Source organism: Amyelois transitella, chromosome 21, assembly GCF_032362555.1.
Source record: "Amyelois transitella isolate CPQ chromosome 21, ilAmyTran1.1, whole genome shotgun sequence".
NCBI lineage: Eukaryota > Metazoa > Arthropoda > Insecta > Lepidoptera > Pyralidae > Amyelois > Amyelois transitella.
Window position 1 is genome coordinate 3,036,199 of NC_083524.1, and position 9,917 is coordinate 3,046,115.

Below are 9,917 nucleotides of genomic sequence, written 5' to 3' on the forward strand. Positions count from 1 at the left end.
CTAAGTATAAAATATAGTTATTATAAAATATAGTATCGTTGAGTTAGTATCTCGTAACACAAGTTTCGAACTTACTTCGAGGCTAACTCAATCTGTGTAATTTGTCCCGTATATATTTATTTATACATATAATTATGTCTATATCCCATACGGGGTAGACGGAGCCAACAATCCCGAAAAGACTGAAAGGTCACGTTCAGCTGCAACTAATATAATAATAAAATCAATTAGCAGTTATTTCACCATGACTCTATCTACACATACTTACATACAAACGTCACGTCTATATCCCTTGCGGGGTAGAAAGAGCCAACAGTCTTAAAAAGACTGATAGGCCACGTTTAGCTGTTTGGCTTAATAATAGAATTGAGATTCTAATAGTGACAGGTTGCACATCGCATGAAGGAAGAATCCCAAGTTTATAAACCTATCCCTTCTCGCCTTTTACGACATCTATGGGAAAGAAATGGAGTGGTCCATTCTTTTTTCTTTTAGTGTCGGGAACTCTTTATGAGGAAGGTTTATATTTATTAAATCTACCCGTGCGAAGCCGGGGTGGGTCGCTAGTAAAAGAATAAGACCCAATGTTGAGTTGTGTGAAGAAAAAAAGTCTTTCTTTAATTATCCTCTCAAGGACTTCTTTGCTATGCGTTTCCATAAGGGGCGTGTTGATGCAATACAATACATATACATACGAGTACATACATGGTCACTACTATATCCCTTGTGGAATAGACAGAGCCAACAGTCTTGAAAAGACTGATAGGCCACGTTCAGCTATTTGGCTTCGTTGGTTTGGTTTTGGGTCGACCACACTTCGTTTGAAATAGCTTGCTTCATCAAGCATCGGATCATATAGAAATCTCAATTCCATCATGAAGCTTTACAGATGTTCGTGGTCTTTCAGTCTTTTTGAGACTTTTTGCTATGTATATGGACGTGACTATATATGTTTGTAATTAAATGAGAGTCGTACATTATTCTGCATAAAATAGTTATTTTTTTTTATTTAAAATTGTAAGCTAAGGGATACGTTTCTTGAAATAATTTTCTTAAAACCTCTTACTTCTTGTTTGCTATGCTTTTTTTCTAAGGAGCTTTAGAAAAGGGATATTCTCAAGATTCTCGTGTTAAACATTCAAGATTAAATATTTATCTATTACACTTTTGTTCCAAGTAAAAATATGAAAAGCTTTATTTTGTTTTCATTGGTCTTAAAAAAAAACCATCTTAATTATTTTCTTTAATACGGCCTCAAAAGCATTTTCATCCTTCGAGAAAATTATAAGCACAAAGATGTCGTCATAGTTCCTAGTATAAATGAGAATTCAAAGGCGCGCACAAGTGCTCTTAAAATTCCCAAGTCCGGTAAATGCCAGTCGAAGTATCATATATAATCGTTTATCGTATAAAATTTATACATGAATGTGGATGAAGCGAAAGAAATATACAGGGATCGTGGAAAGTCTGAAAAGATGTGTGGAAGCGAAACTAGATCCAAATCTTACGATGTAAAATTCATATTATCACGTCTATATCCCTTGCGGGGCAGACAGAATCCCGAAGGACAGATAGACCACGTTTAGCTGCTAGGCCTAATGATATAAGTGAGATTCAAATATTGATAGGTTGCTAGCACATCAACTAAAAAATGAATCCCAAGTTTATAAGCATAGGCTTATAAACTTGGGATTCTTGGGCTATCCCTTAGTCGCCTTTTACGACATCCATGAAAATAAGATAGAATGGTCCAATTCTTTTTTCTTTTGGTGCTGTGAACCACATAGTACACTAAAAAATGAATACACAATATACAATAAAATTACTTTATTTTTCATAAATATTTCCTTAAAAAGTCGATTTTTTGTAAACATCATTTTATAATGATTTACCAAAATAAAAAATAAAATATTACTTTTTTAACACAGTGAGTCCCTTACTCTTCCCTTGTAAGTGGTTGATAATTAACAGCATTGTCAGATTCATGTTTTTAAAAGTCTACACGTGCCAAGCGTGCCAAGAAATCTGCATACAAATCACAAAAGATTATTTAAAACTGGTTGGAAAGAATACCTACAATTCCTTTTTTGAATCAACTGGAAAGAGCCTGGAGAGATATTTTTATTTTATTTTTTAAATGGTGAAAAGATCACAACAGAGGTTAATTTGGCCCCTTTAGATTTTGAATTTCGAATGCGTGGATGAGCGATGGGCCAGAATGGGTTCTGATTGGCTATTGTCTATTGCAGCTTGCGTTCTGCATCTGTTTACATCAATGCATCTATAAAGTGCAATGGACAATACAATATGGATGAATCAGGGATTTGATTGATATAAATTAGTCTTGGAGGTGAAATTTAAATGTGTTCAATTTCACCTTTAATATAATTATTAATCCTGCATGGAATAAATATTCAAAGTAGGCGTATTTACATACATACATAGAAACACGTATTTATTCCTTACGAGGTAGGCAGAGCTTAGCAAAACTTTTGAAGACTGTAGTCTTCAAAAGTTTTGTCAAGCAGTTGGTTTTTCAGTCTTTTCGAGACTGTTGGCTCTGTCTACCCCTCAACGTATATAGACGTGACTATTGTATGTATGATGTTGAATGAAGCTAATAAAGTATAATTTGACACTACTCTCTCATAGATGTCGCTAGTATTCCTGTTTTATTATCTTGACCTTTAAATTTTTTTTTAACAGAAATAAATATTATCCCATTAAACCCCAAAAAAGTCACGAACTTATTTTGGAGCTTACGCGGGTGATAAATAAAAAAATGCAGCAAACCATAGATTATTTTATTGATTTTTAATTTAATAACCATGCGCACTGATAAAGGTCAAAAACCCAATATATCATTGTTTTTTAATTTGATAATTCCAAAAATATCATCATTATTTTGTTAATAATCCGTATAAGAAGCAAGCAATAAAAATTTATTTCTAAAATCAACAAAAAATAAAGGCAACATTAACAATTACTCTTTATAAGAACAGCACGTTTACCTCAATTTGCACAAGTAATGTATAAATTTAACGCCTCAAGTTAGGGGTCTTAGCACAGAGTAAAGCAGGGGTGTCTGCGCTCTGTGCCTTGGTATCTTGGTGACGCATCACAAAACATGCGTTTAAACTTTAAATGCAAATTGCACATAAAAATGTTGCGGTTTTTTTACCAAGTAAGGGTGGGCAATGTAATGGTTATAATAGAGATAAGAAAAAAATAGTTATGTCCAACGATTTTAGGAACTAACTTGGAAATTCTCTGCCTACCCCGCTAGGGATATAGACATGATTATATGTATGTATGATTTAGAAATTAATGTTCAGATTATTTTTCTCTCACTCCTAAAAAATAAGTATTAAAAATTATTGCATTAACATAATAATTGGCGGACTTGATACTAGCATAGCATTATCAAGGTACTAGTCAACCTGATAAGTTAAAAAGTTAAAATTATTAATTATTATTTACATAGAACAACAAAAAAAAATAAACCCGTTACTTTATCAGCCATAAATAACATTAAGTTTAACGCCTCCCTTGAACATCTTTAAAGGCAGGGGTACTGCACATCCAGGTGCTTTTAAATTGGAAAAAAGGTAATTTACGTCGTCTCCCCCGCGTCTTACTTTTTAATGAAGACGCTACTTCATAGACTTTGTTGTTTTTAGAGGTGGCTAAATAACAATAATAAAAAAATTGCTTTGGCTATTCATAAATGTATCATGAAAACTTATCGGAATTTGTTGCGTATTCATTCATACCTATACCATTTTACTGTTTAAGAAAACTAGATTTAAGATAAGTTATTGTTTGTTTAGTCTAGCGAAATGCCTTCATATTTAAGTTCTATAGTTTATTATAGTGAAGAAATATAAACAAAACATATAAAAGACATTCTTTATTATGTTGTGCCGTGTGGTTCCCGGCACCGATAAAAATAAGAATAGGACCACTCCGTCTCATTCCCATGGATGTCGTAAAAAGCGACATAGGCTTATAAAATTGGGTTGAGCTTATAAACTTACAAAATATGTATGAATGTAAATATGTATTTATTAGTAGGTTAGAGAAATACTGCACCATGTAATATTGTTTATAGATAGATACTTATACAGATTTTAACCCATGCGAGCATGCGAAGGATAATAATACAAAAATATTTTCTAATTTAAATTTTATCGACTTTTTTCATATAAACGTAACATAAGAAAATATTTCACTTGCCGCTTCTACAAATTCATAACACCCCTAGCCAGATGGCTAAGGATCAGTAAGGTTTCCACCTGGCCTGCCCACGGACGCCAGGAGTGACCCTATTGTCTTAGATTGGAACTGATATCCTCAATTATAGGGTTCTGCCGGCGTGTAAAATGGTCATTATTTTCATTTTATGTTCCCGCCTTTTTTTTGTGGTTTACTTGATCGTAAGAGTAACGGGCAAAATACCGGGAATGTGTCTAAATTTTGATGAAATATCCGTGTATAGTGCCGTGTGGTTCCCGGCACCAATACAAAAAAGAATAGGACCACTCCATCTCTTTCCCGTGGATGTCGTAAAAGGCGACTAAGGGATAGGCTTACAAACTTGGGATTCTTTTTTAGGCGATGGGCTAGCAACCTGTCACTATTTGAATCTCAATTCTATCATTAAGCCAAATAGCTGAACGTGGTCATTCAGTCTTTTCAAGACTGTTGGCTCTGTCTACCCCGCAAGGGACATAGACGTGACCATATGTATGTAAATATAAACCAGTAAGATGTTATCCTCATGGAGTAGACAGAGACTCGGAGGCACTATGGCCTGATCAAATTCAAAATTAGTGAAAGTAACTGGTTCCTAGCTCACATTAAATAAAAGCGTAGTAAAAAGATTTATAGGTTTTAACCCGTTCCCTTAATTAACTTTTACGTTCTTCGAAAGAAGCTGGCATACAATGCGTATAATCCAGTTACCTTCCAACCGATGTTATTACTCGTATATAGGTACACAAGGGAAATCATCACTCTTTGTATAACCAAATATTTTTTAAAAGTCATACTTAACTTGATCAACTGAACGGCTTTATGTTTGCGATTCGGATGACAGTTTGCTAGCCCATCGCCTAAAAGAAGAAGCCTACGTTTTTCTTCAAGAAGCCTACGTTTCTTGTTCCGTGTGGTTATCGGGACTTTAAAATTGGACCACTTATTTAAAAGCTGTTTCTTTTAATGTCATTTTTATATTTTTATCAGCCTTCGTCTCGTCTCGATACGGTAAAACAAACATCCAAATTTTCCGCTAATACCCTCATTTGTAGTCATATAAAATCCACCAACTGCATCATACCGGCGCGTGCGCACTCCTAATTAATTCACGATCCACCAGGTGGCGTGGCAGATGCTCCATTTACATAATGTGGTGTGTCGTATGCCACAGGCAGAATTACATTAACGATGACATATCTGATACTGGCTTTTGACCGCAGCTTCGTTTGCGTATTAATTTCAGGGGAGACTTCCATTTTCAGTCAATATAACTATATAATCACATCTTTATCCATTTCGCGGTAGATAGAGCCAACAGTCTTAAAAAGACTGAAAGGCCACGTTAAGCTGTGAACGGCTTAAAGATGGAATTAAAATTAAAATAGTGACAGGCTAGCCCGTCGCCTAAAAGAAGAACCCCAAGTTTGTAAGCCTATCTCTTAGTCGCCTTTTACGACATCCATGGGAAAGCGATGGAGTGGTCCTATTAATTTCTATTGGTCCGGAAACCACACGGCATAAAAATATACTAAACAATTACCTACTTACTTCGACCAGACTGGAATCCGATGACAATTATTTATCGTGTCATTTGATCATCGGGTGCCTCGTATCATGGCCACCTTATGGCATTATGTCGGCCATGTGCGGCCGTGTAATTATACAACTTGACCGCTCGTGTCAGAGTTAACATCGTGAAATTTAATTAATAACTGTGATGGGTATTTTAAATTTGTGCCGTGTTGTTCCCGGCACCAACAGAAAAAAGAATAGGACCACTCCATTTCTCTCCCATGGATGTCGTAAAAGGCGACTAAAGGGTAGGCTTATAAACTTGGGATTCTTCTTTTAGGCGATGGGCTAACAACCTGTCACTATTTGAACCCAAATTCTATTATTAACTCAAATAGCTGAACGTGGCCTATAGGTCTTTTCGTTGGCTCTGTCTACCCCGTAAGGGATATATGTGATATGTGTGGTATTTTAAAGTTGAGGGTTATTGACAGGACAAACAGACGAATTCTTCTTTTTTCCTCCCGGCGTTAGTCTTGGTTACATCTTCATCTCTCTGGAGACGAGCCCGGGGTGAGCCTTTTTGGACCTCTTGGTCATGGTCCTGGATTGAAGTGAAGGTTTTTACACGAAGCGACTCCCATCTGTCCTCCGAAACCTTTGCAAGGAACCTTATCCATATTGGATCATTGTTTGACATCCATTTGCCTGAATGTGCAGGTTTCCTCACGATGTTATCCTTCACCGAAAGATCATCCGTACATAGTACTCAAACCAATGTAATAACTCCGAAAAAAGATGTTTGGCGATGTGCGACGGGCTAGCAACCTGTCACTATTTCAATCTCAATTCTATCACTAAGCCATATAGATGAGCGTGGCCTATCAGTCTTTTCAAGACTGCTGGCTCTGTCTACCCCGCAAGGGATATAGACGTGATAATGTATGGTGTGTGTGTTCATCAATTCAACCCGTCTTAATAATTCCCTTCACAATTGATGTTTAAATCTATCAGTGAGAGTGCATTATTCAAATGATCTAAAACAAAGGGCTAATCGAATTATACGTTAATCTGCATACAATGCACCCAATTTACTAGATCGACATAATGTATGTTAAGTAATGCATTATTTGCTATGATAAATGTTAGGAGTTGCAGCAATTTGAAGAATAAATTATGCATAGTTACTATTAGGACGGCCTCTGTGGCGCAGCGGTAGTTCGTACGCTTGTCTGCGACACCGCAGGTCACGTGTTCGAATCCCGGCCAGGGCATGATGAGAAAGAAAATTTCCCTGACTGGCCAGGTCTTGGATGTTAGATAGATAGATAAAACTCTTTATTGCACCATAAGAGTAAAACATACAAAACAGCACAAATAGAGATGGTACAAAGGCGTACTTATCGCTAATGCAATCTCTTCCAGTCAACCTTTGGGTGGAAGGAAACCAAACAGGAGATTAGCGTTGGCGCAGAGCAAGATAAATAAATGTTTAAACATAATAAAATGCACACAGACTATATATCTAGGTATTAATTATAAAATATAGTATCGTTGAGTATCTCGTAACACAAGTTACTTCGAGGCTTACTCAATCTGTGTAATTTGTATATATTTATTATTATATTTGTTTAGTTTATTAAAATCTTACATTACTAAGCATCTCGATGATAATCATGTGTTTTTTATCAAAAAGTATTTTTAATGTTGGCCCATGTTACTTGTATATAAGAGTAGGTCACTGGAGTAGTTAATAGCTTACTCGTAATACAATTGCCTATTGAGGCAAAAAAATGCACTTGAAATATGGAGGTAAAATTAGCGCGTATTTCAATATTAGATTTTTAACAGGTTTTTAAATTAGCCCAGTTTCCTTTAAATAATATGTCTAATTAAGTATTTAATATTAAATACTTATCATTAAAATAATACCTAAAGTTAAAGCGTTACAAACCTAAAAAAAAATATTTTTGCCCCTATTTGATTGGTAGATCTTTCTCTATTTGATTTCTAGAATGATTTGAATTATATTTTTAATTCTTTGGTTTTCCCGCCAAAGGTCCGTTAATTACGCGCGTGCCACCATTAGGCGGCGCCACCATCGAGGGCTGACCACAGATAATATCTATACCATCTGCCGCATTACAAGCGCATCATTGTTTTATTTAAATGACATCGTCAGATAGAGGAATTAAACTATTAAACTAATTGATGCATTGGTACTGAAGAGCAAGTTAATTGTGCGATACTTTGTTGAATAAACTTGTAAGTACTTACATTATTACTGTTTGTTTGTGGTTTTGTGCCTAAAAAGAGAGGTGATACGAAACGTTTTATGGACACACGCATATTATACTCGTACATTAAACCTTTTTCCACTTGCCACGATCTCTGCATACTTCCTTCGCTTCATCCACATTCATAACTCTCTTCATGCAAGCTCGGTTGTTTCGGGTACTTTTGACCTGACCCTTTTCCAGGACGTCCTTAATTTGATCAAGATACATTCGTCTAGGTCTTCCCACTCCGACCTTTCCCTCCACTCACCCTGTATATCTGATTAGTCAACCTGCTTTCATTCATCCTCTCCACGTGACCGAACCATCTTAACATACCCCTTTCTATTCCTGTAACTACATCTTCTTTCACATCACAACATTCCCTTATCACGCTGTTCCTTATCCGGTCACTCAATTTCACACAATTTATTTATATGGCAAAACAACGTTTGCTGTGACAGCTATATATATGTATAAATGCTAATTAAGCATATTAATCTCGTTATGGTTTTAGTATGAGTAATTGTGTTTTAAGTTTCATCATTTGTATCAATCGTCAGCTGTGAAAAAAGTGCAGATGCCGGCGCCCTGCAGGGCTAAAAAATTGTAATAAATAGCCCTTTGATTGGATGTGAGTATCAGATGTTCACATGAGGGTAAGTGGTGACCGGACACATGGTTTAGGAAGGAGTGTACCTTACTAGTATTTATAATATATTTTATACATACAGTTACCTCTATATCACTTGCAGGGCAGACAGAGCCCAAAGTCTTATAAAGACTGAAAGGCCACGTTCAGCTATTTGGCTTAATTATATAATTGAGATTCAAATAGTGACAGGTTGCCAGCCCATCGCCTAAAAAAGAATCCCAAGTTTGTAAGCCTATCCCTTAGTCGCCTTTTACGATATCCATGGGAAAGAGATGGAGTGGTCCTATTCTTTTTTTGTATTAGTGCCGGGAAACACACGGCACTCTAACTAAATCCCATTAAACTTGGTCTACGCAAAGTAATCTTGTGACTATTAATTCTGTCCGCATGTAACTGTGAATTTTGTGTAATTAGGTTTGCAAATTACGATGTCAAAAACTTTTTCAGGTTGTAGAAAACTTATTTTAACTTTAAAGCACCTTAATCCACATCCACACAAATAAAATGTAAAGATTTGTATTTTTGTATGTTTGTTACGAATAAACTCAAAAACTACTGAACCGATATCAAAAAATATTTCACCATTCACAAGCTATGTTATCCGTAAGTGCAATATGCACATATTTCTTTTGAAATAATTTAGATTTCAAACAGACAAATCAATTTTTATAAAGTAAAGTGCATTGTTTGTATGCAAGAGTGCGGTAAAAGAAAACACCTGCATGTCGTTTAACTGTGGTTTTATTCGTGATTTGCTTACAGACGAACAGACAGACAGCAATAACCTACATAATAATGTGGTTCTTAAACTACGTCTGAACTTTGTTTTATTTGATTTTAAACGTAATACTAAGACTGGTATTCTGTTAATGAAACATACATTTAAAATATTATTTTATAGCGGCATGTGTGCGCTTCTCTGTGACACCGGGGGTCCCCGGTTCAAATCCCGGCCAGGGCAAGATGAGAAACGAACTTTCTCTGATTGGCCTGGGTCTTGGATGTTTATCTATATAAGTAAGTATTTATTATAAAATATGTATAGTATCGTTGGGTCAGTATCTCGTAACACAAGTTTCGAACTTACATCGAAGCTAACTCAATCTGTGTATTCTGTCTCGTATATGTATATATATATATATATTATGGAATCAGCTGGATAGCCAACGTTCTTATCGAAACTGATTGCCGGGTGGTTCCCAGCACTTTGGAATAGG